This window comes from Herpailurus yagouaroundi, unplaced genomic scaffold (genome assembly GCF_014898765.1).
Source record: "Herpailurus yagouaroundi ecotype Mexico unplaced genomic scaffold, PumYag 186, whole genome shotgun sequence".
NCBI classification, from domain to species: domain Eukaryota; kingdom Metazoa; phylum Chordata; class Mammalia; order Carnivora; family Felidae; genus Herpailurus; species Herpailurus yagouaroundi.
The window spans coordinates 4,750,409-4,778,126 of NW_024412417.1; the positions used below are offsets into that span (position 1 = coordinate 4,750,409).

A 27,718-nucleotide genomic window follows, 5' to 3' on the forward strand; every position below is an offset into this window, starting at 1 on the left:
CATGCGGTCCTTATGTTATTAAAAACAAACTAACGGAAGCAAGGAAATAAAAGGATGAAAATTCCACACTTTTTCATTAAAGTAAACATGAGGAAATTCGGAGAAATTTTAGAGTGATACAAGACAATAGTTTAAAAAATGACTATGTTTTGAATTGGCACCGACATCAGTTTTTTGTTTCTAAAGTGCAGCTCTGAGGATTAAAAAAATAAACAACTTGCTGTTCATGGCAGCCGCAGTTTATTTGGAAAAAAAGATCTAAAAATATAGCGAATTAGTAAGTTATTTATAGCATATTAAGATGAGTAGAAGAAATGATTAATTTCTGTAATAATATTTTGGTTGTGACTATCAGAACATCAAGTGGCTTAACTGAAACGGCAAAAGAAAAATTCCACAAATGAGAACATTTTAGAACTAAAGGAAATTAGTTGCAAGTAAAGGTTTGACTGTGTTCAGACAGTTGCATGTTTTCCAGTGTGTGCTTGGATAAAGTAATGCACGTGAAAACCAACAACATGACAGTGGGATTTTATCATTTTCTTAACAGTTTTATCTAATGTCACGTTTTAGCATTTTAATTTTATTATTTAATTATTTTTTAATTTTTAATCTTTATTTTTGAGAGAGACAGACAGAGCGAGAGAGAGGGAGAGGCAGTGTGAGCGGGGGAGAAACAGAGAGAGGGAAACACAGAATCTGAAGCAGGCTCCAGGCTCTGAGCTGTCAGCACAGAACCCGCAAACCGCGAGCTCATGACCTGAGTCAAAGTCCAACGCTTAACTGACTGAGCCACCCAGAAGCCCCTGGAATTTAGCATTTTTTACATACATGAAAAATTTAAGAATTTGCATTTATTTTTATGTTGCTTATTTTTGTCTTACTTTTGTAATCAAATAACTTATACTAAAATTAACACATAAGAATTGAGGATAAAATTATCTATCTCACATGCTTTGTCTTTATTCTTTTTCTTTTATTGTCTTAATTTTTGTTCTAATTTTTCACTTTGTTTTTATGTTTTCAAGCCACGCTTTTCTCTTTTTGTCCTTTTCTTTATGCTACTTCTAGTAATTATACTTTTTAAAAAGTGAGCTGGATCATTTTGGGGATGAGTAAAACATTCCAATTTGGGATTCGATTCCAAATTTCCAATGAACGTGTGTAGAAAAATATTCAGGTTATTTTTTCAATTTGAATACAGTAATCTATGTGGAAACCTAATGGGGACAGATGCTCTGAAAAATGGTTACATTTACATTCAAGATTAGAGTCTCCTGAAGAATAGGAAATAAAAGATCTTTGTGAAGCATTTCAAAATCAAAGACAAAGCAGAAATCATGCAATTAGATATAGGAAAGCATATGAAGATGTTCAAGTTCAATAACACAGTCTGGTTAAAATTAAAGAGAAGGAAAGTATGATCAATAAAGCTTAAGTATATAATTCAGCCATCAATTTCTATCTTGTTTCCAAATTTCAAATTGCTAATAAAATTATTATGATATCATTATCACAATGTTAAGTAATTACAAACCCCACAAATTATATATAAAAATGATTATTAAAATATGTAATAATAAAGTCATTATTCTTGTGTATAGGTAAAATATAATGATTGCTTTTTAAATTCAGGGTATAATAAATGTCATGGTGTGATCAATGATAGTACAGGATCAAAGTTTGAGATGAGGTCAATAAAACCACAAACAACCTTACATTATTTTCAGTGGATTTCTACACACGATGACAAAACAGCTGTGCTTCAAGCCTGCCTTTACAACAAATTATGAATAGGCATGAAAACAATGACAATTACTGTAGCTATAAAAGGATCCATTGCCCATAGATGTTTAAATTGTTCCATATCACTTAGGTTGATATATAAAATCTCGTGTTATCAAGAGGGCAGTAAAATTAGCCCTACTATCATAGATGAGTTAATACTTGGAATGTTTAAATGATGTGCCCAAGTCAAATAAGCAGCTATTAAATAAAGAAGAAAGGGCATGTAAGTCTACTCCATGAGGCAACTGAGGAGATAAGATGTTGCATAAGCCGTAAAGTTTGGAGGCATCTCTAACTTTTAATAAATGTTAAATAAAAGAAATATATGCAAAACGGTTAATAACCAAATGAGATTGAAAGGCTCATAATGAAAACCAGCTACTCTGTTTTCTACCTTCCCCACCCCTTTTGACACCCCTTCCCTGACCACTTCCTGCTCCAGGTACCGTTCCCCCAAAGCAACTACTTTTAATTATTTAGCTGTTTCTCCTGTTAGTTACACTAAGGCTCAACAGTATAAAAAAAACCAAGTAACCCAAATAATGCATATAGCAACCAACTCTATTACCAAGTCTTAAATGTTTCAGAAACACAGAAACTTAGTGCCATCAGTGAGAATATCAACGGTCATTTTATAGAAGTGCTAACCAATAGATTTTTGTGAGAGGAAATGATGGACAACAGACCTTTTTTGTATATAGGATTTTGTGGTCAGCTCTTTTTATTTTCACTGAAGACAAAAGTCATCTCTATAATATCATGGTATTCAGAGAGAATTATGTTGGCGTATGCTTTGAGTAGGATGGTCTCAACAGCAAAGTAGCGTCTGCCCAATAAAATGTTCCCTTGAAGCATCTTTTGGCAATCTTTGTCTTGGCAAAGGCAGTCCTCTGGTCATGTTACCTGGCGTTGGTCTTTTGAGGACAACAGAGTTAGTGGATGCAGGCTCTGAACCCAGCCTTTGTACATGCCTTGTGATGGGCAGGGACTGGATGAAATCTGTTCACAGAGAGCTGTCAGTTGTCGGGTGGGTACCTATGGGATCTATCAAGCATCACAGTAAATTCTGCCTTATACTGTCAACGCTTTACGTTATCTCCAAAATTGCATCTTTCTTTAACTAGTATCTGGTGGGATAGAGATAGCCTTTCAGAGGCTAGGTGTTATCTCCTATAAGCTGTCGTATTTTTATTGCTTGCCTTGAAATCTTAAGGGGCAAGAAGTATGAAGAAGCCGTCATTTATTATTTTTATGACAATATATTAAACTGGATTATTAATGCCCATCTTATTTTCATAATCATATGCTAAAAAATGGATTGTCAAGGTGTAGATACACCCAGAGATCATGGAATTTAAAAAAAGGAGATTCCTTCATCTCAGATGCTACTATTGAAGTGTCCAACTATTTCCTTCCCTGTACTGAAGTGGAACAAGGAAAGCTAGACCTGCTTAAATGATGCTATAAAGACTGCTTAAGTAATTGGATACATTGTCAGTGGCTGTCAGGAAGAAGGTCGTAGAATACCACACTCAGTGGCTCTTTATCTGGGTTCAGCGATAAATGCCAGCTCAGTTCACTCAGTCAGCTTGCCTCCCTAATGATATGCTGAAGCATTAAAAATGGATTTCTTCTTTGTCAATAGTACATCATGTATATCTAAAATGAGTGGCAGTTTTCCACTCTAATTTGGTCCTTAGAATTTTCTTTTTCTTTCTCTCTCTCTCTTTCTTTTTAGGAAGTTGGTACATGAACTTGGTTTGTGACACAGCTATAGCTCCACAGATTTTCAGTTTTGAAAAGTAGAGGGGTATCACAGAAAGATGAGTAGCCAGAATCTTTGGGTGAGTACTTGGCTATTAACAACTGTGGAAACCAGTTAATTAGTCATTTCTCTGCAGCTCAGTTTCCTCAGCTGTACGTGTGCAATTAAAATATCTTCCTGATGGTGCTGTGAGGATTAAATAGAATAACGTAGGTACAAAACACAGTAGGTCCTCAGAATATGCTTATCTGATTCTAGATAATAATGCCTTTAAAAATAAAAAAAAATGATTCTCTGATGTTCAGTTGACATTTTCCTGGTTGAAAATGATCTATGTAAATTAGATCTAAACAATAACAATGGTTGGAGGTATGGACCAACAGGAACACTCATTTAATGCTGGTGAGAGTGAAAATCGGTTCAATCACTTTGGAAATACTCTGCTATTACCTAAAGAATGTGACTAGCACGGAGTCCAGTAGTTCTAATCTTAGTTATACTTCCTCAGCCAGAGATATTCTTGTTATATGTACCTGGAGACATAATTCAAACATGATTTTAGGAGCACTGTTTGTAGCAGAAAGAAAACTATAAACAATCCACATATCTCTCAACAACAGATTGACAAACAGTAGAATGAATAAGCTTTATAAAGGGGAACTTCATCTGTTTAAAGCAACATGAAAGGATCTCACAAACATAATATTAATCCAAAAGGCAAGTTGGAAAGATATACAATGTATACAGTGTTCCATTTTATATGAAGTGCAACAACACACAAAACCAAAACAGCATAGTTTAGACTATCTATCTATCTATCTATCTATCTATCTATCTATCTATATATCTAATCATCTATCATGTATCTATGCATCTATGATGAAACCGTACAGCAAAACAAGGGAATGCTTAATATAAGGTTTAGGATAGTGATTACTTTTGGTAGGGAAGGAAGGTGATGCAACTGGGAAGAGATACCAAGGTCACTTCTTAACAAACTGGTTTCAGTCCTTTTTTAAAAAATCTGCAATTGCCTCTCTTTTACTTTCATTTTTAAAAAAGCCTTACTTTTTATGAGCAGTTTTAGGTTCACAGTAAAATTGAAAGGAAGTTTCAGAGATTCCCCAGGTAGTTTTTGCTTCCACACATGGATAGCCTCTTCGTTATCAACATCTCTCACCAAAATGGTACATTGGCTACAATTGTTAAATCTATATCAACACATCATAATCATCGAGAGTCCACAGTTTACATTTTGGCTCATTTTTGATGTTGCACATTCTATGGATTTGGGCAAATGTACAATGACATGTATTCACCATCACTGTATCATACAGAGTACTTTTCCTTCCCTAAAAATTTTCTGTGCCTTTCTTGCTTATCCCTTTCTGTCCCTCACTCCCCCAAATCCTGGCAAACACTGATCATTTCACTGTCTTCATAGTTTTTCTGACCTTTTCCAGAATGTCATACAGTTGGGACCATACTGTATGTAGCCTTTCCAGCTTGGCTTTTTTTTAATCTATGTAATATGCATTTAAGTTTCCTCTGTGTCTTTTTATGGTTTCAGAGCTCATTTTTTTCTAGTATTGAATAATATTCCATTGTCTGGTTGTACCACCTTTTATTTATTCACTTACCTACTGAAAAATATCTTGGTTGCTTCTAAGTGTTGGCAGTTATGAGCGAAACTGTTACAAACATCTATACCTTTGTATGGACTTAAGTTTTCATTTCCTTTGAGTAAATGCCAAGGACTATGATGGCTGGATTGTATAGTAAGTGTATGATTGCTTTTGTAAGAAACTAGCCAACTGTCTTCCAAAGTGGTTGTGCTGTTTTGCATTTCTACCAGTGGTGAATGAGAGTTACTCCACATCCCCGCCAGCATGTGGTGTTGTCAATTTAATCTATTTTAGTTTTTCTGTTAACAAATTAGCACAAAGTGGAAGGTTTAAGACAATTGAAATTTACTCTCTCTCCATTCTGGCAGTCGGAAGTCCAAAATCTATGTATCAGCAGAGTTCTTTCCTTCTGGAGGCTTTAAAAAATTTTTTTTGGGGGGGCGCCTGGGTGGCGCAGTCGGTTAAGCGTCCGACTTCAGCCAGGTCACGATCTCGCGGTCCGTGTGTTTGAGCGTCGGGCTCTGGGCTGATGGCTCGGAGCCTGGAGCCTGTTTCCGATTCTGTGTCTCCCTCTCTCTCTGCCCCTTCCCTGTTCATGCTCTGTCTCTCTCTGTCCCAAAAATAAATAAACGTTGAAAAAAAAAATTAAAAAAAAAATTTTTTTTAATGTTTACTTATTTTTGAGAGAGAGAGAGAAACCCCGAGCATGAGTGGGGGGAGGGGCACAGAGAGAGGAGAGTGGGAGGGGGGAAAGAGAGAGGAGAGTGGGGAGGGGCAGAGAGAAGGAGAGTGGGGGAGCAAAGAGAGAGGAGGGTGGGAGGGAGGGGCAGAGAGAGAGAGGAGAGTGGGGGGGAGGGGTAGAGAGAGAATCGGAAGCAGGTTCCAGGCTCTGGGCTGTCAGCACAGAACCCAGTGCAGGGCTCGAACCCACAAACTGGGAGATCATGACCTGAGCCAAAGTTTGATGCCTAACCGACTGAGCCACCCAGGCACCCCATCCTACTGGAGGCTTTAAGAGAGATCTGTCCCATGCCTCTCTTTTAGCGCTGGTGGTAATTCTTGGCATTGCTTAGCTGGTGTGTGCCTCAACCCAATCTCTGTCTCCATTTTCACATGGTCTTCTCTGAAAGTCTATATTCTCCTTTTCTGTCTTTCACGAAGACATATGTCATTGAATTTAGGGTCCACTCAACTCCAGGATGATCTCCTCTCAAGATCCTTAGCTTAATTAATCACATTTGCCAAGACCCTTTCTAAAATAGTCCCATTTACAGGTTCTAGGTAAATGTATCTCTTTGAGCGTCCATTATTCAACCCACTACAGTAGTTGTACATTTTATTGTTATTCCGTGAGTATAACAGACATGTTGATTCCTTTGGGTGTTTGATATATTTTCCAACAAAAGTAAATATGCTTAAAATAAAAAAGCGAAAAAAAGAAAATAGAGAAAAAAATGTTCTAATGCCAATTGTGTGATTACGTTGTCTTCCCAAGTTGACAGCATAAAATAGAATTTTCTCAGTAAAGAAGTATTTTCCTAACATTTTGAAGTAAAATATGTTGTTTATATATTCATATTTATATACATGTATATACATATTACATATTGAATTCTCAATAGAGTTAATTTCGAAATGTACTGAAGCTGAGTTTTCTATTCCTACATATATCCTATTAGAAATAACATTAAGCCTGATGTTATGCTTGAGATTCTTTTTAATTTTGACGGTTAAAGTTCTGGATTCAAAGAATAAAGCATTAAATAAAAATTTTAAGTTGATTTATGAGTAGTTTCTTCTGATACCATTGGGCACTTCATGAAAGAGGAAAAAGAAAGGATCATCTGAAAGGAAAAGGTTCATCCTGACTGATAGCATAAGAAATACATGGCTATCATATTGACCACTAATTTCTAAAATATTAATAACCCATGTTGGAAGCGATGTGAATACACAGTCACCTTTTTCATTACTGGGAGGAGTGTGGTTTATCATCATCTTTCCAGAATGAAACTTGGCAGTGTATATCAGGAAGCTTACAAGTATTTTTATGCCCTTTGACCTAGTAATCTACTTATAGGAGTTTCTATTGAAGAAATAAGCAAATATTCGTCTAGATTTATACAAACATATTTAATAGAGGATCATTAACCATAGTATAAAACTGGAAATAACTTAATTTTCCAGAAATAGGATGAGTAGTCACTACCCTTTCCAGTTTCTATTACCATGTAAAAAACTGTCCCCCAACCGAGTGGCCTAAAATAAAAATACGTTATTACATCTCACGATTTTGTGTTCGAAGCGCACAGTTAGATTGTACTGTCTCTGCTCCATCGTGTCTGAGGCTTCAGGGGGGTTCACCTAAAAGCTAGGAGCTGAATGGAAGAGCTGGGCGTGTCTCTTTCTCTCTACAACATCTACACGTACCTAGTTTGGGCTTCTCCATACCCGGGTGGGCTCAGCATAGCTGGCCATTCACGCGGCAACGCAAGAGTTCACTACTGCGTTTTACAAGAGGAAAAAACGGAAACTGGTTTCTCATGGCTTGCTTGGAATCTGGAAGAGCGTCTGTCACTTCCACCATATTCTCCTGGTCAAAGCAGTTAGAGAGCCTATCCATATTCATGGGGAGGGGACACAGGCCCTAACTTCTGATGGAAGGAACGTCAAAGAATGTGTGTCAGTCTTCAAATTTTCGCATTTGACGATAAAATCGCAACCAGTTAAAAGTATTGCACTGCTAGTTGTTGGAAAACAAAGAGGGTAATCATTCTGAATAATACGTCTTGGTTGTAATTATAAGAGAAATCAGCTGATTTCCAAGGAAATTCCAAAATAAGAAAAATACTTTGCATAATGGTGTGATCTCTGAACCAAAATAAAAACTTCTATGGTAGCTCCTTTGAAGATGGGTGTGTATTTGCATACGATGTTTTGAGAAGTTTATGCAAGTTGTGAACATTTTTATAGCTTTATTCTTGTGAATATCAGAAACAATTGAACTTCACATGACATCAAAGTCAAACAGAAATTGGTGACACAAATTAGTTGCAGACAGAAGAAATGGTGACAGGTCTCTAGGGACATCTGCAGCCTAAAGATATGGGAAGAAATGCAAAGACTCAGTAAAGGAAAAAACACCAAAAAATGATGAAAAAAGACAAAAGGGGAAAAGTTGGAAGCATATTTTAAGAAGAAAAAATGTCAGGGGCTCCTGGGTGGCTCAGTTGTGTCCGACTTGGGCTCAGGTCATGATTTTGCAGAGTTCAGTCCCCGAGTTGGGTTCTGTGCTGACAGCACAGAGCCTGGAGGCCGCTTCAGATTTTGTGTTTCCCTCTCTCTGCCCCTCTCCCACTCGTGCTCTGTCTGTCTCTCCAAATAAATAAATAAATAAATAAATAAATATTAAAAAGAAGAAGAAGAAAAATATCAGCATTTACAAGGAAATAAGTGAGATTTGTAACTACTTGAAACTTGTAACACCACTATTTGGCATTTATTGAAGGTGACAAATTAAAGGCATTGCTTTTTCAGAGGTGTCTGTAGAAACAAAATGTTGAAGACAAGAAATATCGAAACAAACGAAGTCATGATTAGAGTAATGGTCAAGGAAATTATGGAATAGCAATGTATGAGAATATTATATGACCATAAGATTAAAAAATTGAAAGACTAAGAAAGACTGCATCATAAAGCTAATTGAAAATATATAATATAAAAGTGTCAGCATGCTAGAGTTAACATTTTGTGAAAAATACAAGTGGTAAAAACTGGTATCCAGCTCAGACACGAAAATCTAACAGGGTCTACGGATAGCTGTTCCTTGGTAGGTTTGCTTAGTGTTGCAAATCTTACATTATTATGTAAGGGAGTGGTAAACCACTGTTGCTAAATATAGGACAGCAGAGCTGGAAATTCAAAGACTCTTTATGTTTCCTTTTTTAAGGATCAAACGATTTATGTTTTTAAAGATTATTTTAAAATATAAGGAGAAAGGGGGGACGGAAAGCTGTATGCATGCGAAATTATGAGAAACCAGTTTTATAAACTCCTCCTCATCCTTCTGCAATTATGGTTTTGCCAACTACGGTAATATAGTCATAAACCAACACTGATCTTTTTAAAGACATGAGGTTCTGTTTAGTATCCTTACGCCCCAGAGCCGCACAATTATGGCCCTTCCTTTACACGCGATGAGAAAGAGGGGCTGTTTACTTTTTAATTTACTTTTTATTATTTACTTATTTATTCATTTATTTATTTTAAATATGGAACACTTCATGAACTTGTGTGTCACCCTTGCGCCGCGGCCATGCTAATCTTCTCTGTATCCTTCCAATTTTAGTGTATGTGCCACCAAAGCGAGCCCAGGAAGAGCTGTTTACACGCTATTTCTGTAATGCATGGCCAGGGTTAAACCAGGTCCACAGAAATGTACTTTTCATCATGATAACTTGTGAGTATGAAAAATTACTTGAAGGCATTTTTTTTCCCCCTTCTACCTTGGAAGAGCAAGTAAGGAAGAATGCAAGTATTAGTTGCCCCATTTTAATTCAGAAGCGTATTTAAGACGTGGGATCTGAGCGTCACGAAACCTGTAAATACTTGCCTCAGTAGACTGTGTTCCAACAGACAGTGCAAAATCATGCCTGTCTCTTCCTTGACTCAGAGGGTAGTTAATGTCCCGTAATAGTGACAAGGACAAAGGTTGCAGGGCATGGATGAAAGGAATTTTACTAATAGTTCAGTTTCTAGGGACCCCAGAGATACAGTCCAACTGTAATTTAGGAGGTCTAGCAACAGTAAATTATTTGTTCAAGGCTCAAAGCTATTCAGTGAGTCAGGGCTTTGGCTGTGCTATCAGGCGTCCCATCTGCTGCATCTGGTCACCTTGGTCCACATCCCTGGCCTGGCTCTGCCCAGTACCTGTGGTCCCAGAAGGTTGGTTGCCTGAGACTGTGCCCTGGGGTCTCTGGCTCCTCCCATCATTTCCATTTGTAAGTAACTTATGTCCTCACATTGTGATATCAAAATATTTTCTTGGAATATAAGGCTAATGTGTGTAGACTAGTCACCCTATCTTTTGTGTCCTAATATGGTGGTTCTGAACGTTTAGCGTGTATCCCGGTCATCTTTAGGGCTTGGTGAAAGAGAGATGGCCAGGCCTCGCTGCCAGGCCTTCTGATTCAGTAGATGTAAGGAGGTGGGAGGGTGGTGGGGCTGAGAATTTGCATTTTTAACAAATTTTCACATAATGCTGATACTGCTGGTTAAGGGACTGTATCTTGAAAGCCAGGGCTCTTCTAAAACATTTTTTGTGTCATTGTGTTCATGGCAGATTTTGTGTTATCTATATACCGTGGGAATTATGGATGTTTCCTAATCCATCCACACCCTTTTGCTGGATGCACACTGAACTTATGAGCCCAGTCATAAGAAGACTGGCCAACCTTCACCTGGTGGCGTGTGTGGAGCTCCTGATGCTAACTGAGATAAATCCTGCCTCTACCGTCCAGCACCTTTCATGTTTAGGCTAAAATTGCCCCCTCCAGAGATTGCTTAGCCCAATAGATTAGAAAATCCTTGGCACGATGTCATGATCTAATGAGATTCCTTTTTAACCTTCAATTTCCAGTAACGTTCCAAATGCTAGGGAACTATTAAAGCCACAGTGTAATCATAAAATGTATACTAATGATCTCTCAGGGACAAATGTATTTGGAGTAGGAGCCATTAGATAGAATAAGAATTCTAGATACATTGTTTTGATTCATGCTAAGAATTTGTGGTTTATCCTTCACATGGGTTTCTACATTCCTTTCCCCATATATCATTTTTTAAATGAAAAAAATCAGTATCACAGTATTGGATTTTCCAAAGAGTTCACAACTACCACCAGTAGTTAGATAATAGTATTTTGGATGTTCAAGAATTACTAGTAGAGGTCAGCTGAAGGGAAAAGAGAATAACTACAAAACTACAAAACTAGCCAAATAAGAGCCTCACCTGAAGTACCCGCATCATTTTTCTCTACTCTCGTCTCTGCTTTGGGATGAAGGTTGAGTTCTGGAAGAGGATTAAAATATCTTGTGGCTAGGGGTGCCTGGGTGGCTCAGTCAGTTAATCGGCCTTATCAGGTCATGATCTCACGTCTTGTAGATTCGAGCCCGGCATCGGGCTCTGTGATGACAGCTCAGAGCCTGGAGCCTGGTTCAGATTCTGTCTCTGTCTCTGTCTCTCTCTCTCAAAAAATAAATAAACATTAAAAAATTAAAAAAAATCTTGTGGCTTCATCGAGATGATGTAAATAAGGCTCATCCTAGCACGTATTAGAACTTCCATATCTGCCCCACCACCCAACTCTACGATATTCTCCTTTGTGTGGAGTAAAGGCACGTGGCTAAAAGACAAGTTATTCATGCATTCTACTTAGGCACATAGTTCCCTGCTGCCTGGCTAGCCTAGAAAGGAGTCTAATTTGCTGATGATCACAATTAGGAGGGAATGATCCATTACATTACCTTTAATGAGCTGCAGAAGGTCACTTGGTTATGGATGGTCCCATGCAAAGGTTGTGGTTCAGGGTGATAGGAAATCCCTGACAGCGTCTTCCTGACATTTGTGCAGTGGCCATAACAAAGGAAGGATTGCTAGTTTGTAGTCACTGGAATGCCTAAACTTCACTGCATCTTTCCATTTGGACAAGCTTTAGTGTTACTACCTCAAGTGCTTAATAATTTATATACAGAGCTTATGTAACTGGCAGTTATGATGCACAGCATTAACTTAGAAGTGGTCTCGTAGTTGAAGGGATGATAGAGTTTCCACATTTATTATATTTCCTCTCCCTTGATTTTAAGGGTACATTTAAACTTCTGCCAGTAAATTCAGGAGCTCTGAAAACCAATTAATGATTTAGTTAAAAAGTCTGCAGTAGAACGTATTAGACCGACTTGTCTCTGAGAGCGAGGAAGACATTTCTATGGGGAAATTTCCACTTTGAGACATATTAATATTTTTATTTGTATTAAATTTTTTTGGTGTTTATTTATTTTGGAGGGAGAGAGAGAGCGTGAGGGGGGAGGGGCAGAGAGAGGGAGACACAGAATTGGAAGCAGGCTCCAGGCTCTGAGCTGTCAGCACAGAGACTGATGCGGGGCTCGAACTCACGAACCGTGAGATCATGACCTGAGCAGAAGTCGGACACTCAACCGACTGAGCCACCCAGGTTCCTGTAGACACATGAATATTTTTAAACATCGATGAAATATAAGCCTTTCAAGAAGATGAAACAAGAGGAAGGCAAATGTAGAATATTTGCTTTATCATGCACTGAAGGGGTACTTAACTGATGATATGAACTTGGCTCTGTTGTATTATTCTAGTCGAGCAATAAATAGAACGTTAAGGTTTATACAGCATTCAGTAAACTGTAACAGAATGTGCTTGAGAGGCTTCTGATTTTTCAAAGACAAGTCGTTTATTTTGTAAAAGCAAATAAAAATGAAACTAGAAAAACATGTCGTTTCTCAAACCGTACCTGTAGTGTAAGAAAGGTTATTGGATTAACTAAAGGCATTTTTGAACTCGTGACTGAAAACCCTAGCTTTCCTTATGCCCAAGTAGAAAATATCTGTATGTTTAAAACATGGATGGCTGGGGAATGTTCCAAGGGGAATGGTAGCAGGGGAAAAATAAGGTCCGAGTCTGGAAAGTGAGTCCATTTGGATGTCACTTCGATAAAGGCATAAATCCCTGAGAACCTCTCCATTTAAGAGGATAAACATATCACAGGTGAAGAACACTCACCTAATGATTTCAAGCTCACAGCAATCTTCTCTACACCATTATCATAAATTGCTGGCTTGGCAAAGGAGACATAACTAAGGAATTCATTGTTTGAAGCAACTCTTTTGACAGAGTTTCTTTCCCGGTTCGTATTTATATGTGTGCGGCTGCCCCTATTTGTATCTTTGACAACGCGGCTTCATTTTCATTCAGTGTGGTTTTTCTTATCATGGATATTTTACCATTGCACGTCCAGTTATTTTTCCTAAGTTCTGTCTACAAAGGGAAAACAGAATGTAGAGGTGCATGGTTAAAAAAAAAAAAACAACTTTGACTGGTTTGGGCACAGTCGCACGGTCTCCCTTCATGTGGGTACAAACACTTTAGCCAGGGCTAATTGTGGGCTAGTCACATCCTCAGAATTAAGTGTCTAATTGTTCCCACAATGGTCTTGGTCTAATTCTGGCTGCAATTAGCTACCGGTGCAATGTTTGCACCTGCAGCTAATAGAGGGCTTAAGCTACCCAAAACAAGTTGCCTGAGCAAAGTTAGGGCCCTTGCCTTCCAGGTCCCCAAACCCTTGAAGCAGCCTGTGTTTTTATCCCAAAGATACTGTTTCGCAAACATCCTTTATTGTGCTAGAACTTCCCTTGGTCTATCATCCTTTGCATTTTGTGTCACAGTGTATCATTTCTCCCCACGAGAACAGAGTAGATCTGGGCATTTATATATATATATATATATTTCACGGAAACAAAATCTTTGTTAAATAGTTCCTGAAAAGAACAGATGTTGCCCATTATCTGAGTGGAAAGCCTCGTTTCTGCAAAGAGCAGATCAAGGAGTAAAGAAAAGGGTTTTTTGGATGGCAAAGAGCCACGACTGGGGCACCAGCCATCAAAGGCGCCCCTTCATTATCAATATAAATTTATATAAAATTTAGCAAGTGAAAACAAGACAGGGACTCGCATAAACATCTGGTTCACAACAGCAGTATTTTTGCCCATAGACTCATTTTTAATAGCCCAGGTGTATTTGCTAATTTACAGTTAGTACCCGAGGAACGTAGCACCTACTCGCCAGGCACATTTTTCTGAATGAAGCAGACGATATTGAAGCCGTGGCTCGTGGGTCATTTATACCGTTTTAGCCACGGAAATTTTACTTTGTTTTCTTTTTCATCTCGCCCCGTGCCGCCTTCCCCGTCCCATTTCCTCTACTGGGAAGAGGGCTAATACGCCATTCTCATTGTTCTTCCTGGGAGTGCTGTACATCTGGGTCGGACTTCCTACTGAAATGGTGGCCTTTCTGATGAGTCCGGCTGGTCAGTGACATGGCGTGGCCCTGTTTTGAGATGAACGCAGCGTGGAGTCAAGGGAGAGAGACGGTCGGCGCTTCCTTGAAGGCTGGGCCGTGGGGAAGAAGGCCTCACAGAACCATTGGCCAAGGCGTGGCGCAATGATTAGCCGGTGCCCTCTCTGCCCTTGGCTGTGTTTCCTGGCCAGCGAAGAAGCTTGTATCGACACGCTTGGAACGGATGAAGACATGGATGTTTCCCAATTGTTTGACTTCTAGCCTTCCTGGGTGACCTGCATGTCACTAGCTGAGAGGCCACAGCAGAGCCCGGATGGGGCCTCCCGGCTTCTAGGGTGGATTGCCAACTAACGAATAAGGCCATTTGATGCCGGTCTCGAGGTTAGAAGTCAACAGTCAGGATTTTCACAACATCATCTCTTAAAGACGTTACTAAGTGGACACACATCATCCTTACAACTCCTGGAACTCAGAGAGGAAACCGTCTGACTTTGGAGCTGTGGCCAATGGTGGCTTCAACGGGATTTTCGTAATATTCGAGTAGAGTGACACCAGACATTTTTACAGATCCTCAAAATCTTCAAAAGGCATTTAAGTAGTTGTGGCTACATTAAATCTTCTTGAAGAAGTAAATATCTTTTAAAGTATGACATTGAATTGGGATACGGGCACGGACACAGCTGATGCTATAAGTTTCTCTTCAGAAGTAAATTAGTGTCATTTCTTATGGTAAGTGTCGTGTATCTCTGTGATGCACCGTATTACATATATAACGTTAAACTTTATAACATAAATGGACACTTCCAAGGGATTCAGTGTGCTAGCAGTTTTAACATTATGTATTTCGTGTATTAATTTCAAAATCTGGCCAACTCAATCAAAAAATGCTAGCTAAGTGCCTTAATCCTGCAAACTTTGATGAGTCCTGGGTTTTAATTCTGGCTTCCTACGGTGAGACAAGTAATCCTGCCAGATACATTTTCCATCCCTATTGCTAAAAGCACCTCTAAGGGATTTTGCTTCTCTATGTATGAAATGTGAGTCCATGGGCTGATCTTCCTGAAGGAACACCAGGAGTTGGTGAAACCATTTATGTACCTTTGTGGTTCATTTATACACACTTTTCTCACTTTGAAGAAATGTTGAAAAACTAGAGATGATCGTTATTAGTATGTAAACAATGATTTAAAAAGCTTTCTTTCTCCAGTGATAGCTTGGTAGCTCATATCTGGAATTTGCTGCTTAGGCTAAGACTTTCTAAAAAGTTCAAATCAATAGCTGTGACATCTTCAAGGATTCCAGTTTTCTTCTGATAATGTTCTCCTCATGTCATATTTTGGAAGAATACCATTACGATATTTAAAAAGTGAAGGGTATACTTTTCAATTGGCTATTATGTTCCCGTATTTCTAACTGTAGATACAGCAGATGTAGCGGACCCTGTGGAGTGCTGCCCAGATTCTCCCTTCAGGAACAAGGCTCTCATCCCCTCAGCTGCCGGGAGCGTTGGCATAGCTCATATGCCAACACAGGAGATCAAGACGTGGCCTAATTAGCCTAGTTTACTCTTAGCTGAGTCACTTCCTAGCAATCGCCCTCTGCCAAAGATGACTGCCTTCCCTAACACTGTCGTCTCTCTCTAGGGGCAGCACACGTTCAATGAGGGGGTGATGCAAGGGTAAAATGGCCTTACCCTTTTGCCTCATTGGAGACAAATCTGAAGGCCTATCCAGCTGCAGAGTTCTTTGGGGGACTGGCTGAGATCTTGGTTCCAACTTTTTTTTCTTTAACTTTTTTTGCTACCAAATCCTGCTTTCCTCATTCTTTTATCAGTTCTGAGAGTACTCCCGATAAAAATACTGGCCTCCAATTTTTAATTTGGAGGCTTGAGCTCTCAAGGAACTCAAAACAGCATAGGAACACAAAGTCCAAGAGAGTATACTATGCAGAAGACACTTCCTGAAACTTCCTTTCTCTTTTGCAAACACTGCTCTTTTACTGTGTGTGTGTGTGTGTTTTCCTTAAAGCCTGTATACTCAGGATCCACAGATGGGCCATTTTAGTAGAACTTCTGTTAATATATTTCTAAATTTTTTAGTGCTAAACCAAGCACCTAATACTAATTCTTTTAGGCTATTGCTAGGCCATGAGATTATCGCCCAGAACAGACTTGGAAACAGCATGCGTTGAGAGCTGAGGAGTTAATGGGGAAGACCATCTTAGTGAGCACACACTAAACCATCTGCAAAACTTCACATCTCAGAATGCAAGTGACCGGGTGACTGCACTTTCTAAACACAAAGGGAAATGTTTCAAAAGTCAGGCGCCAAGAATGATTTGTTTTGCACTTAGTAAATCCCTTACAAAGCAGTCAGATATATGGATTGATCTCCTGGAAGGTTTGCCCCTCTGTCATGAGTATGCGGATATATGGCCCTGGGGGATTCTTCCATTTCCTGGGAAGATAAATGGTAGATGGTATTACCAAAGCTTGGCATTTACAAGTTTTGGGGAGATAATTTGGGACTTTCTGAAGGCTAGTTTGGGGGATGTTATAAAGAGGTTACAAGGCAGAAATACGAAATAAAGATGGACAGAAGGCAGAGAGAAGAACAGGAAAGGATTTTTTTCCTAGTTTTTGGTCACACTGGCCCTCTCATTCTGTAATTCCGTCACTCGTTCATTTATTCGTTCATCCATTCATTTAATATATGCTAAGCTGGGCTAAAAATATTAGATGTTCAGACTGGCAGTCTTTTATAGGAGCATGTGCTGACAGTGCCTAAGTTTCAGAATCTGACCAGCTTAACTTAACAAAACGCAGATGTCTAAGTGCCTCATTCCTACAAATGTCTACCATCTCTCTACGAGTAAGACATTGGAAAGGTACAAATTTTGTGAAAACTGGTGGTGCCCTGGCAAGCTTTCTTGCAGGGAATATTTGACTTACAGTGGGCACTCAGTCAAGCACTATGACACAGCAAGAGAGCTTCAGGAGAGTAGTTGGCTAGACCATTTCTGAGCAGTACGGGTGGTGGGGGGCAGTACAGGGTGGGAGACCTACAGATTCAGGTATTGTTTTGGCAACCTCTCACCTGTGAACAGCTACATTGGTGTGCAAAGAAAGCAAATATTGCCTTCACCCACAGTCAGGAGACTTTTGTGATCCATTTCTGTTGCCCTTACTTGGACTTTGGTGACCTCAGCAACTTCACTGTCATCCTTTAAGGTTCATTGTCATGGAGGAAGCGGTGGCAGTCGAAGTTCTGGAAAGCCATCAAATTTACTCACTGGTCGCATCCACAGGACCTGCACTTTGTTAAACAATGCGCGTAGAATGATGAGCAAGTCAGGTACGTTTCCTGCTCTCCAGTGGAGATGATATGTTACTGTTGAAGAGAATTAGGTGAAGCAAGAACACGGGCCAGTGCATGGCTGTATACACATTTGCTTGTAGAGCTCTTGTCAGATTTTTGTATGGGCACATTTTTTGCTACTTAGGACAGGGTTTGATAATGTCAGGGGAATTGCAGTTTGGTCGGGGCGGGGGAGGGATTACATTTTCGAGACAATATAGTAGCTCTGTGATATGTGTGAGGTACATGGCTCATATTGATATTTTGTGTTCTAAGTATAGAGAGAGGGATCTGTATGGACTTGTTGAAGTTTGAAGCTTAATATCAGACCAGAAAGTTGGAGGGCATGGCCCAATAAATTATCTTTCGTTACATAGCAGGTGTCTCAGCACTTTGTGTATTGCCAATCTTGGGTGAGAAGTCACTGAAGACTACAGGACCATGAAATAAAGGCCATGGCTACTCTTGGCAACAGGGACCCCTGGGAGTAGATTTGTTGGTGTATTCTGGGAGAAGATGCACCCCTGTTGGTGTCCCAGGAACTGCCAAGAAACCATGTTTCCACTGGTAGGCAAGTTCAAAGGGTTAACTTTAACTAGGGGAGTCGTCACCACCTGAGGCATTTTTCATCAAATCGACCTGGCTTCGTAGAATTCTGTGAACTCCTTAACAGGCAAGAATCCTTCCTAAGGCTCTTTGGGACATTGCCCTTGAGTCGAAGAGAAAAAGGTTATAAGTGCCTCTACCAATATTCCAAGACCAAGGTAGTATTGCTGATAGAACTATGGTCCTGTACAAAACTACATAAACATTATTGTGACACTTTATGCACCATTTTTTAAAAAAAAGATATTTAAATTTGTTCTATTTATGAGTTAATGAATTTGTTCTATTCACTGTTAGCCTATTACTTATACCTACTCTTTAGGAGGCTTGTATAAAGATAGCTGATAGATTCATAAAGTTTTTAAAATACTGTGTATTATTGGTTGTTGAATATAATCTCCAGGGAACCTTGGTTTATAAGCTTATGAGTTACATGAGACAGCGCATGCTACTTAAGTAGTCAATTTGTATTCTTTGATGAGAATGATTTTTGACTTTGATGGCTTGACATATAAATAGGAGGAGGTATTATTATTAATCCTTTCCCCATAAGGATCCTTCTATCTGATTGCGTTCAATAATGTTCCATGAAATTAACTCATCTTAGAGCTATGGAGAGAGCAGAAAGAAGTAGAAAACTAGTGAGATCACAAGTATGCAGCTAATCACGAATCTTCTTTGGTAACCAGTTAGAACTCAAAAAGGATAGCATCATAAGAAACGAAAGAGCATCTGGTAACTGGAAATCTAATATTAGCCATTTCTCAGGAGAGTTGCTAAATTTAACTGGTGAGCTAAGGAGTGAATTTGAATATATGTATCTAGTATTTCTTGTGGTCAATAGTACTTTTAGGAAGCGAGTGACACCTATGATACTTAACAGTTATAAGAAAAACCAAATAAGCATCTTGAGTAGAAGTGTAATATATTTACATTGAGATGTAGTTACTCAGATTTTAAATCTTCTTAGAAACCAATCAGAGAATGGTCAATTTAGGCATGCCTTGAAAGGAATATTAAATTGAATTGGGAACTTAGCGTACCTTTTTTGAGAGACACTAACAGAAAATTCTGTTATTATTAGAAGTTGATTTCCCTTAAGGTAACCTCTCGAGTTTTTAATGTGTATGAGTATGATTTGCATCAATTTACTTTCATGAATCTGGATTTTCTGTCAAAGCAGCCATCAAAACAAAATGAATCATCTCTCTTATTTAGCCAGAAGGTAACTTTTGCCACTTATTTTTTTTGGCTCATAACTCTGAGCCAGATAACATTGACCTTGACCACTATAAGTTCAATGACTATGGTCGGTGCATATAAGGCTTGCTTCACATAAATATTGATGCCATGTAGTAGAACGTGCTTACCTGGTTTACCTAAATGTTTAATATAAATAGGGACCCATATGCCAGTTTTCGTAGAGATAGTATAATGCAGTGATTAAGAGCATGGGCTTTGGATCAGATCTATCTATCTATCCATTTTTACTTTGTGGAATTTATTTATTTTTTAAAATTCCAGTCCAATTAACACACAGTGTCATGTTAGTTTCAGATGTACAATATATACAATGGAATGTTACTCAGCCATAAAATAATAATGAAATCCGACCATTTGGATCACACACATTTAAACCTGAATCACATTTCTACCACTTACCAGCTGAATGACTTAGGGGAAATTATTTAACTTCTAAGTCATAGTTAGACCCATATTACAGAGAGCTGTCAGTAGGATTGAGTGAAATGTCTACATAGAACTTGGCATAGAAACTGGCACACAAGAAAGTTATCATCTGCTGAATATACTTGGATTGGATCATTCTTATTAAAACTCTAATGTGGTCATATCCACATGGCATTTTATAGGGCTAACAAAGAAATTTTTTGATAAGAGACTAAAATTATATATATATTATATATATAATATATATTATATATATCAGCTAATCTCAGTTAATTTAGGAATAAATATATATACAAATGTATTTGGATGATATGTGTATTATTGCAAAATATTTATTATGGTGTATTTCTCTAGTCAGTAAAGCTCTTAAAAATGAGCCCAAAGTTATTTAGTTATTTATTTTTTATGTTAGTATGAATTCATCCTTTGTCCCTAAATCCAGTTCTGTTTTTCCAACTTGCATTTCCTAGTTAGGCTTCTCACTGTGATTTACTCCAGACTGATTGTTTCCGGTGTCAGTACTGATCTAACCACTGGGAGGTCTCAGCCTTATTGTTCTGAGTTTAGACTTCAAAAGATAGATAGATCTCTGCTCAGCCACATGGAACTCATCAACTGACTTCTTTCCCTATTTGTTTTAGCAAAAGTCTTTGTGTGGAGCGCCAGGGTGGCTCAGTTGGTTAAGTGTCTTACTCTTGATTTCGGCTCAGGTCATGATCTTACCATTTGTGGGATCGAGCCCTGTGTCAGGCTGTGTGTGCTGACAGCATGGAGACTGCTTGGTATTCTTTCTCTCTCTCTCTCTCTCTCTCTCTCTCTGCCCCTCCTCATTTCGTACTGCTCTCTCTGTTTCTCCCTCTCTCAAAATAAATAAATAAACTTAAAAAAAAGTCTTCGTGTCCCAAGCAAGAATGAGGCATGCTATGATCGGTTAAGTTTTCTTACCTTGTATCCATTTATTTGTTGAATTATTACTGTGTGCTAGTTACTGTGTTAGGCTCTGGGAAGGTAATGGCAAATCTGACATGATCCCTCAATTAGAGCTCTCAGGTGGAAAGAGACAAGCGAACACACAATTAGAAGACACAGTGTAAATCATTTCCCTCCAGTCTTGGTGTAGGGTTAACATGGTCCTGGAAAGGCTTTCTGAAAGAAATGATCTCAAAGCCAAAACCTGTAGGATGAATTAGCCCGACTCAGAGTACAGTGAGGGGCGGAAAAGAACAGTCCATATATGGAAACTAGCACGTGCAAAGGTCAGGGAACAAAGAGAGGCTGGTTTGCTCTGGAATTACAAGTAGAAAAGGCTGGAGTGCAGGGTTCAAGGGTGGGAATGTAAGCAGGCACCGTATGGTCATCCCCTATGCAAAAACAAAAACAACAACAACAACACAAAACCCCATCACACCAGACACTTCACCAGTGATTTTAAAACAAGATCTGATTCTTTAGAAGTGAAATGTCTATCTCCTTGCTCTTTGATATCCTAGCCCAACAGCTTAGTTACATGGGTGCTCTCCTCAGAGTCCACACACCCTCTTCTGTTAGACATTCAGTATCCATGAGACCAATTCCAGAAGCCTCACTATAGCCTAATTGGTAACCCTAGAGTTCAGGACCAGCTACACATTTTTGTGGCCGTCACAAGGATCTCTGCAGTGGGCTAGATCTACCCTGTCTGCCCTAGAGCGACCGTCTTTCTGCCCAGATCATGGGAAATAGATACCAGAATCATTTGCTAAGCTAGTATCTGTTGATAATGACACAATTGCATTTCTGCACAGACGCACACATGGGGAAGACAACCAAGCAGCGTCCTGGCTCAGTGCTCTGTGCTTCGGCGGGTGGGCTCCAACTGCCCAGCCAAGATGTTTAGCACATTTTGACCCCTCTTCCTAGTAGGGGAAGAATTATAATTATGGAAATAATGGGCATTTTTAAGACTTTTTCTAGCCTTGATTGAACTATACTTAGGGTAGCATGAACTTTTTCTGACGGTGCTTCTCCGAAAGGTGAATCTTAGGGTTGTGATTATAAGAATAAACCCTGACCACCAATTTTAGCACCTGGTCCATGAAAAGTCAGGTATTTTTTATACCGAGAGTATTTCTAAAGCAAAACAGCAAGTATAAAGGCACTTTTGAAGAACACATCAGCAGTTGGTATAGCCTAGATTTAGCCTAGTATAATGTGATGCAGAGATACAGTGTATATATGGAAGTTTCCTAATTAAATTACACTTTATCTGGAACTCAGGAGGCAAATTGGCCAACTATGAACGCGAAGCGACTAGAAGGCAGAGGCCAAACAGGGATTGGGGAAGTTTTCCATTTGCTCCGCTATGATCTCCTACCTCTCTACCAGTTCGTACTGAAAGAGGAAAACAGTAATGGTTACCTCAGCTGCTTTTTCTGTTTGTTCTATGAAATGTGAAGTCTGGGGCTTCCTGCCTCGGTATTTTATATGTTTTTTCATCCCCGGCCCAACATAATGACTGTCGGAGAAGTCGTTCCAATGGAATGGGATAATGTGTGCACAAAAGGCTGACAGTGTTAAAATGTTATACGAGTACGTGTCGTATTCATTTTGCTAGCTTCTGTGTGAGGACACGTTAGGAAGCATTGTGGTGAAGTGATTAAGAGTGTGGGTCTGGGGTCTCAGCTCTCCCACCCTGCCACTGTGCTGTACTGGGCAAGTCATTTGCTTCGTGGGACTTGACTTCCCTCTGTAAAATGGAAAGAATAACAGACCTTAGCCCTGGAGGCTGTAAGTAATTTCGACCGAAGTTCAGCATGTGAGCGGAGGGGTGGTGAGAGACGAAGCACTCTTAACTCCCACATCCAACCAGCCTCTCCAGACCTGGGTTTCCTTGGCTGACATCGATAGTAACACTTAGGAGTGTTGTGAGAATTAAATGAGACAGTAGCCATGTCAATGGTTAGACAAAGTGACATGTGACAACCGTGGTGTCTTTTGAGGGAAGCTGTGGCTTTAGCAGCTTAGGGGGCAGTGCCCCTAGCTTGGTGAGCGGTGTGAGATAGCACCCCTGAGTGGACATCAACCCGTGGTGTCCTTGACGTGTTGCACTGGAGGAGATGGCAGTGGGGAGCCAAGACATCATCGTGAGCCCTCGGTGTTGAGTTTGGACCAGGAGCCCTTTATCAAGGTCCATTCGCTTCTCCAGTAGGCAACTCTTTTACACTAAGACCAGAGAAGACTAGATCAAGAGTAAGCAGACACTTGCAGCTTCTGGAGGAATCTTTTTCCTCCTCCGTTTCCTCATACCCTTTTATTGAAATTTAGGGCAGCAGGAAGTGGGGGACTTTCCCATCCACTATTGCCTGTCGGCTAAATCTCTGCAGACTGTAACTGTAATGAAGGCACTTTGATGACACCTGCGATGTCAGTGGGACCCGAGTAACTCTCTGGGCTCATAGGCAGAGAAGCGGACACCAGGGCCAATCAGTCATTCATTTGACAGGTATTTATTTAGCACCTATTATGTGCTGGGTCTTTTAGCAGGAGCAGGGCATACAGCAGTGAATACAAAGACAAACATCCTTAACCTTCTGAAGCTTACATTTTAGAGGGAAAGATAGACTATGAAGAACAACTACAACAACAAAATAACTGAGTACAGCAGCTGGTATTAAGGGCCATGAAGGAAAACGAAGCAAGGAAGATGATGGAGCATGGGGGGTTCAGTCCTCACAGAACGCTAAGACTAAAGTATTTGCCATGTTTATTTTATGTCTGCTTGACGGTAGAGTCATGATGAAAGAATCAAGAGGCAGCAGTCGGTACTGTTGGTGTCAGGAACTGGATCTTCTTCCAGTCAGGGTGGGAATTCTATATTCAACACTAGAGACAGACGAAGCCAGGGATTCTGCCCTTGAAACATAGTTATTACTTAGCGTTAGAGATAGTTTTCTTCTGGGTTCTGTCTTAGGCTCCAAATTTGGTCCCTCATCTTTACTTGATCTCCTCTGCGTTATGCTGTCATCTTGAATGGTGTTCGAGGCTAGCGCACATGTATATTGTGAGTAACATAAAGCTTCTCCTCCATAATCACGTTACGTAACTAACCGCGAAAGCTTGATTTCTGTTATTTGAGACAATGGAACTGGGTCGTGAGCAATAAGATAAAATTCAAATCGCCATTTAGCACACTATTTCAGCATCTTTTCTTACTCTGCTTTTTTTTTATGAGAAATGCCAATAGATACTTTTATTGGTCTGAATTTTGCTTCCTTTACTTTTCTTTCCCTCCTCTCTCCAATAGGGGCTAATAAGTAGTAAAGTAACCAACTCTGAGTTTTCTAAATAAAGAAGGAGGCTAAGAAAGTGGGAATAAGAATGTTTCACTAAGGAACACTCAAACTTTAAATCATAAAGAGTTAACTGCTCTCCCTAACTTATGACTGGCTCCTTCAGTAATGTGGCTCATTGTATATTGTGCTTTTCTTTAACTGTCTGAATTTTATGAAGCTGATGTAATCTTTGGTACTAATTGCCAGTACTTTAAGAAAAGATTGTTGCTATAAGAGAATGTCATCATTTCATTTTTCCTAATAGTACTTCATGCCCCATGTTACATGTGCACATAACACAGAATCAAAACACACACTGGAAACATTACGAAAAGTTTCCCACTAGAGTAGAGTGGCTGTGTAGAAGTGAAAAATACCTACACTCAAAACGGAAATGATTTATGACCATGGGGAACTGAGTTTTGGGCGGGCCACAAAGGATTTGGTAACCCAAATAGTGTCTAGAAAGTCTACACATTTGGGAAATATTAGTGAGATTTTTATCATGCCCTTTTGCTAGTTTGTTGAACAAACGCTCTGTCACTGAAGAAAATAAAAATTTAGAATTTGTTTAAACAGAGTGAGCTCTTCACAAATAACCTTTTGAATTAAAAAAAAGCATTCACTTTAATGGCAAAATTCTAGTCTTTAATGGTACAGTTTTTGAATTCATTTCAGTTTCTGGGCCATTTAAAAAAATTTTTTTTCTGAAGTAACATTCATTGTGTCATCATCTTTTACAAGTTGAGTACTTGGTTGTAAAAGCTTACAGTCTTGGAGTTTTGTGTGTGTGTGTGTATGTAAGTGTGTGTTTTAAGAAAGAACAAAATCTATGTAATATCTTATTAATCTTTACTAATTTCATGTGAAATAAGAAGTTAGATATCTTTTTAATTTCTGTTTTTATAAGGATGAAAAGTTAAAAGTCATCAACTGCAGTCTGGCAACTTAATTCCACTTTATTCTTTTTATCTTACTTTAAAAATTCCCTGAACATAGAAAATAATGTTTAAAAATTTTCATGTTTCAAGATTCTCTCTTTTTTAAAGTGTTTTATTTATTTTTGAGAGAGACAGAGAGACAGACAGACAGACAGAACACGAGTGGGGGAGGGGCAGAGAAAGAGGGAGACACAGAATCCGAAGCAGGTTCCAGGCCCTGAGCTGTCAACACAGAGCCCGATGTGGGGCTCGAACTCACAAACCATGAGATCACGACCTGAGCTGAAGTTGGACACTTAACCTGCTGAGCCACCCACACGCCCCTCAAGATTCTCTTAATTATGTTTTTCCTGTTAATAAACACTTGACTGTCAGTTCTTGGAGGTCAAGGACTATACTATACTCACATTGTCATCATTACTAGGTTCTTTGTAGGTTTCAATGCACACAAGTTGGATCTCTAGAGGACTTATTCAATCCTACAGAACAACAGGGTGGCAAAAGTAAATGAGTGTCATTCCAGTCTAAGCCAAAAGGATACTTGCTAGAGTACTGTAGAATATTCCATAATTCATATAGCTACATAGTTTATGAAGGTAACTGATTGATATAATAGTTCTTTAAAGAAAATTATTTAATCTATTTTCTTTAAGTTTTATGTTCTCTAGAATTGTAGTGTCCAAATTTTTATTTATGCATCCATATTAAGAATTTTTAGGCATCCATTCCCAATAATAAATAAATATTGATGCATACTACTTATGTAATTATAACCACTCATTTATACATATTTCTTTACACATGTATATAATTATGTACATTTTGAAACATATAATTTATAAATTAGAAAAAAATACAGTGAGGATGCAAAAGATAGATAGTATCTCAGGGTGAAATGTAAATTTAGGCAGAGTTTCTCATTAGTGTCATGGAGTTAGGACATACATTAAGTAGTCCTGTCAATAAGTTGGAATACCTGAATCTCTTCTTGTCAAATCTGCTTAGGTGGCCATTGTCTATACCTTGCTATGGAGCAGATGGTAAGATTGATCATGCTAGGGGTAAAGGAGTGTTAACTCTGTCAGTTTCTTAATTTTGCTTGTACTTGGAAAACTAGCAAGTGTTTCGGTTTCTTGTTTTCACCTTGCACTTTTGGGAAGAAGCCACTTGTCCATTTTTGTGAGGATTTGTTTAATTAATTAAATAATATGATCTATCAACCAGCTTATTGGTACCTACCAAGACTGTAGTATGTTGCAGTATGTTTTAAAACAAGCACAGGGGCGCCTGGGTGGCGCAGTCGGTTAAGCGTCCGACTTCAGTCAGGTCACGATCTTGCGGTCCGTGAGTTCGAGCCCCGCGTCAGGTTCTGGGCTGATGGCTCAGAGCCTGGAGCCTGTTTCCGATTCTGTGTCTCCCTCTTTCTCTGCCCCTCCCCCGTTCATGCTCTGTCTCTCTCTGTCCCAAATAAATAAATAAACGTTGAAAAAAAAATTAAAAAAAAAATAAAAAATAAAAGCAAGCACAGTCTCCCCCAATCTTACTAAGAATATCTAGTATAGCAGATGGGAAACTTGACCTTCTGAATCAAATGACTAAGGAGAGGGATCAAGGGACGGCTCCAGTGATAGCCACATATGGAATATAGTAAAACTTAGTGGATCTCTTATTTATAGATTAAAAACAAATATAAATAGGGGCCCTATTATGTTTTTCTGGACCCAAGTGATTTATATTGTGCGCTCCTTCCCAAACTTTGGGATCATGTAGCCTATGTAAAAATATTCTATCGTGACATACTCCAACATATATTTATTTTTTTAGAAAAATGCACATCATATTGTGACAGAATATACACAGTTATTACAAACCTATGAAAATATGAAAATATTTGAAAATATAATGTTTAAATTAAAGAGGATGAGATAAAATATACTTCAGAAGATGCTGTCATGTTGCCTTTTCCTACCATTGTGGCTTGTTTTGTGCACACCATTTTGGAACTACTCTTCTAGGGACTGAAGACCTGTCAGTGGAAATTTATACTTTGTTTTTAAGTAAGAGAGAAGAAATATGAATGACCCAGGAAAAAGAAGTGACCACAGTAAGTAACCTTTTTAAGACATTCCTCTTTTCCTAACTTCCCAGAAGCGATCACACTTAGAAATGGGAGTTAAATCCTCCAATTCTCGTGGTTCTGTCCTTATGTGAGTTCTCAAGCCGCCCCTGGGCTCTTATCACAACCCAGAACCTCAAGTTTAATGAACAAATGCTCTACCTAAGAGATACAGTTTTATCTTCAAATCTGTCACTTCAGATGAAAAGCAGGCCCCTGAATCTTTGAGCTAAGGAATAGGGTCATTCTGTTAGGGTCGAGTGGTAACATGGAAAGTATGTCCTATTGAGAGATCACGTTCTCTGTTTTCTGAAGCATAAACTGTGGTGGTAACTGAATAGGTAGTACTTTTCAGTGTTTGCAAATTTTACTAAAACGTCAGGTATACATAGTATCTATAGACTCATGTGTCTGTTC

The 27,718-nt window shown here is 39.0% G+C and overlaps 1 long non-coding RNA gene and 1 other non-coding gene across 2 annotated transcripts; one reads left to right on the forward strand and one right to left on the reverse strand.

The window, feature by feature from the left end:
- Window positions 1–9,443: 9,443 nt before the first annotated feature.
- On the reverse strand, window positions 9,444–9,550 carry LOC121043276 (U6 spliceosomal RNA). The gene has a single exon (XR_005796768.1). It is a non-coding gene; the product is annotated as a U6 spliceosomal RNA (small nuclear RNA).
- Window positions 9,551–14,205: 4,655 nt separating this feature from the next.
- Window positions 14,206–27,289, forward strand: LOC121043183 (uncharacterized). Its single transcript, XR_005796711.1, has 3 exons — window positions 14,206–15,012; window positions 17,513–17,636; window positions 27,201–27,289. It is a non-coding gene; the product is annotated as an uncharacterized LOC121043183 (long non-coding RNA).
- Window positions 27,290–27,718: the final 429 nt, after the last annotated feature.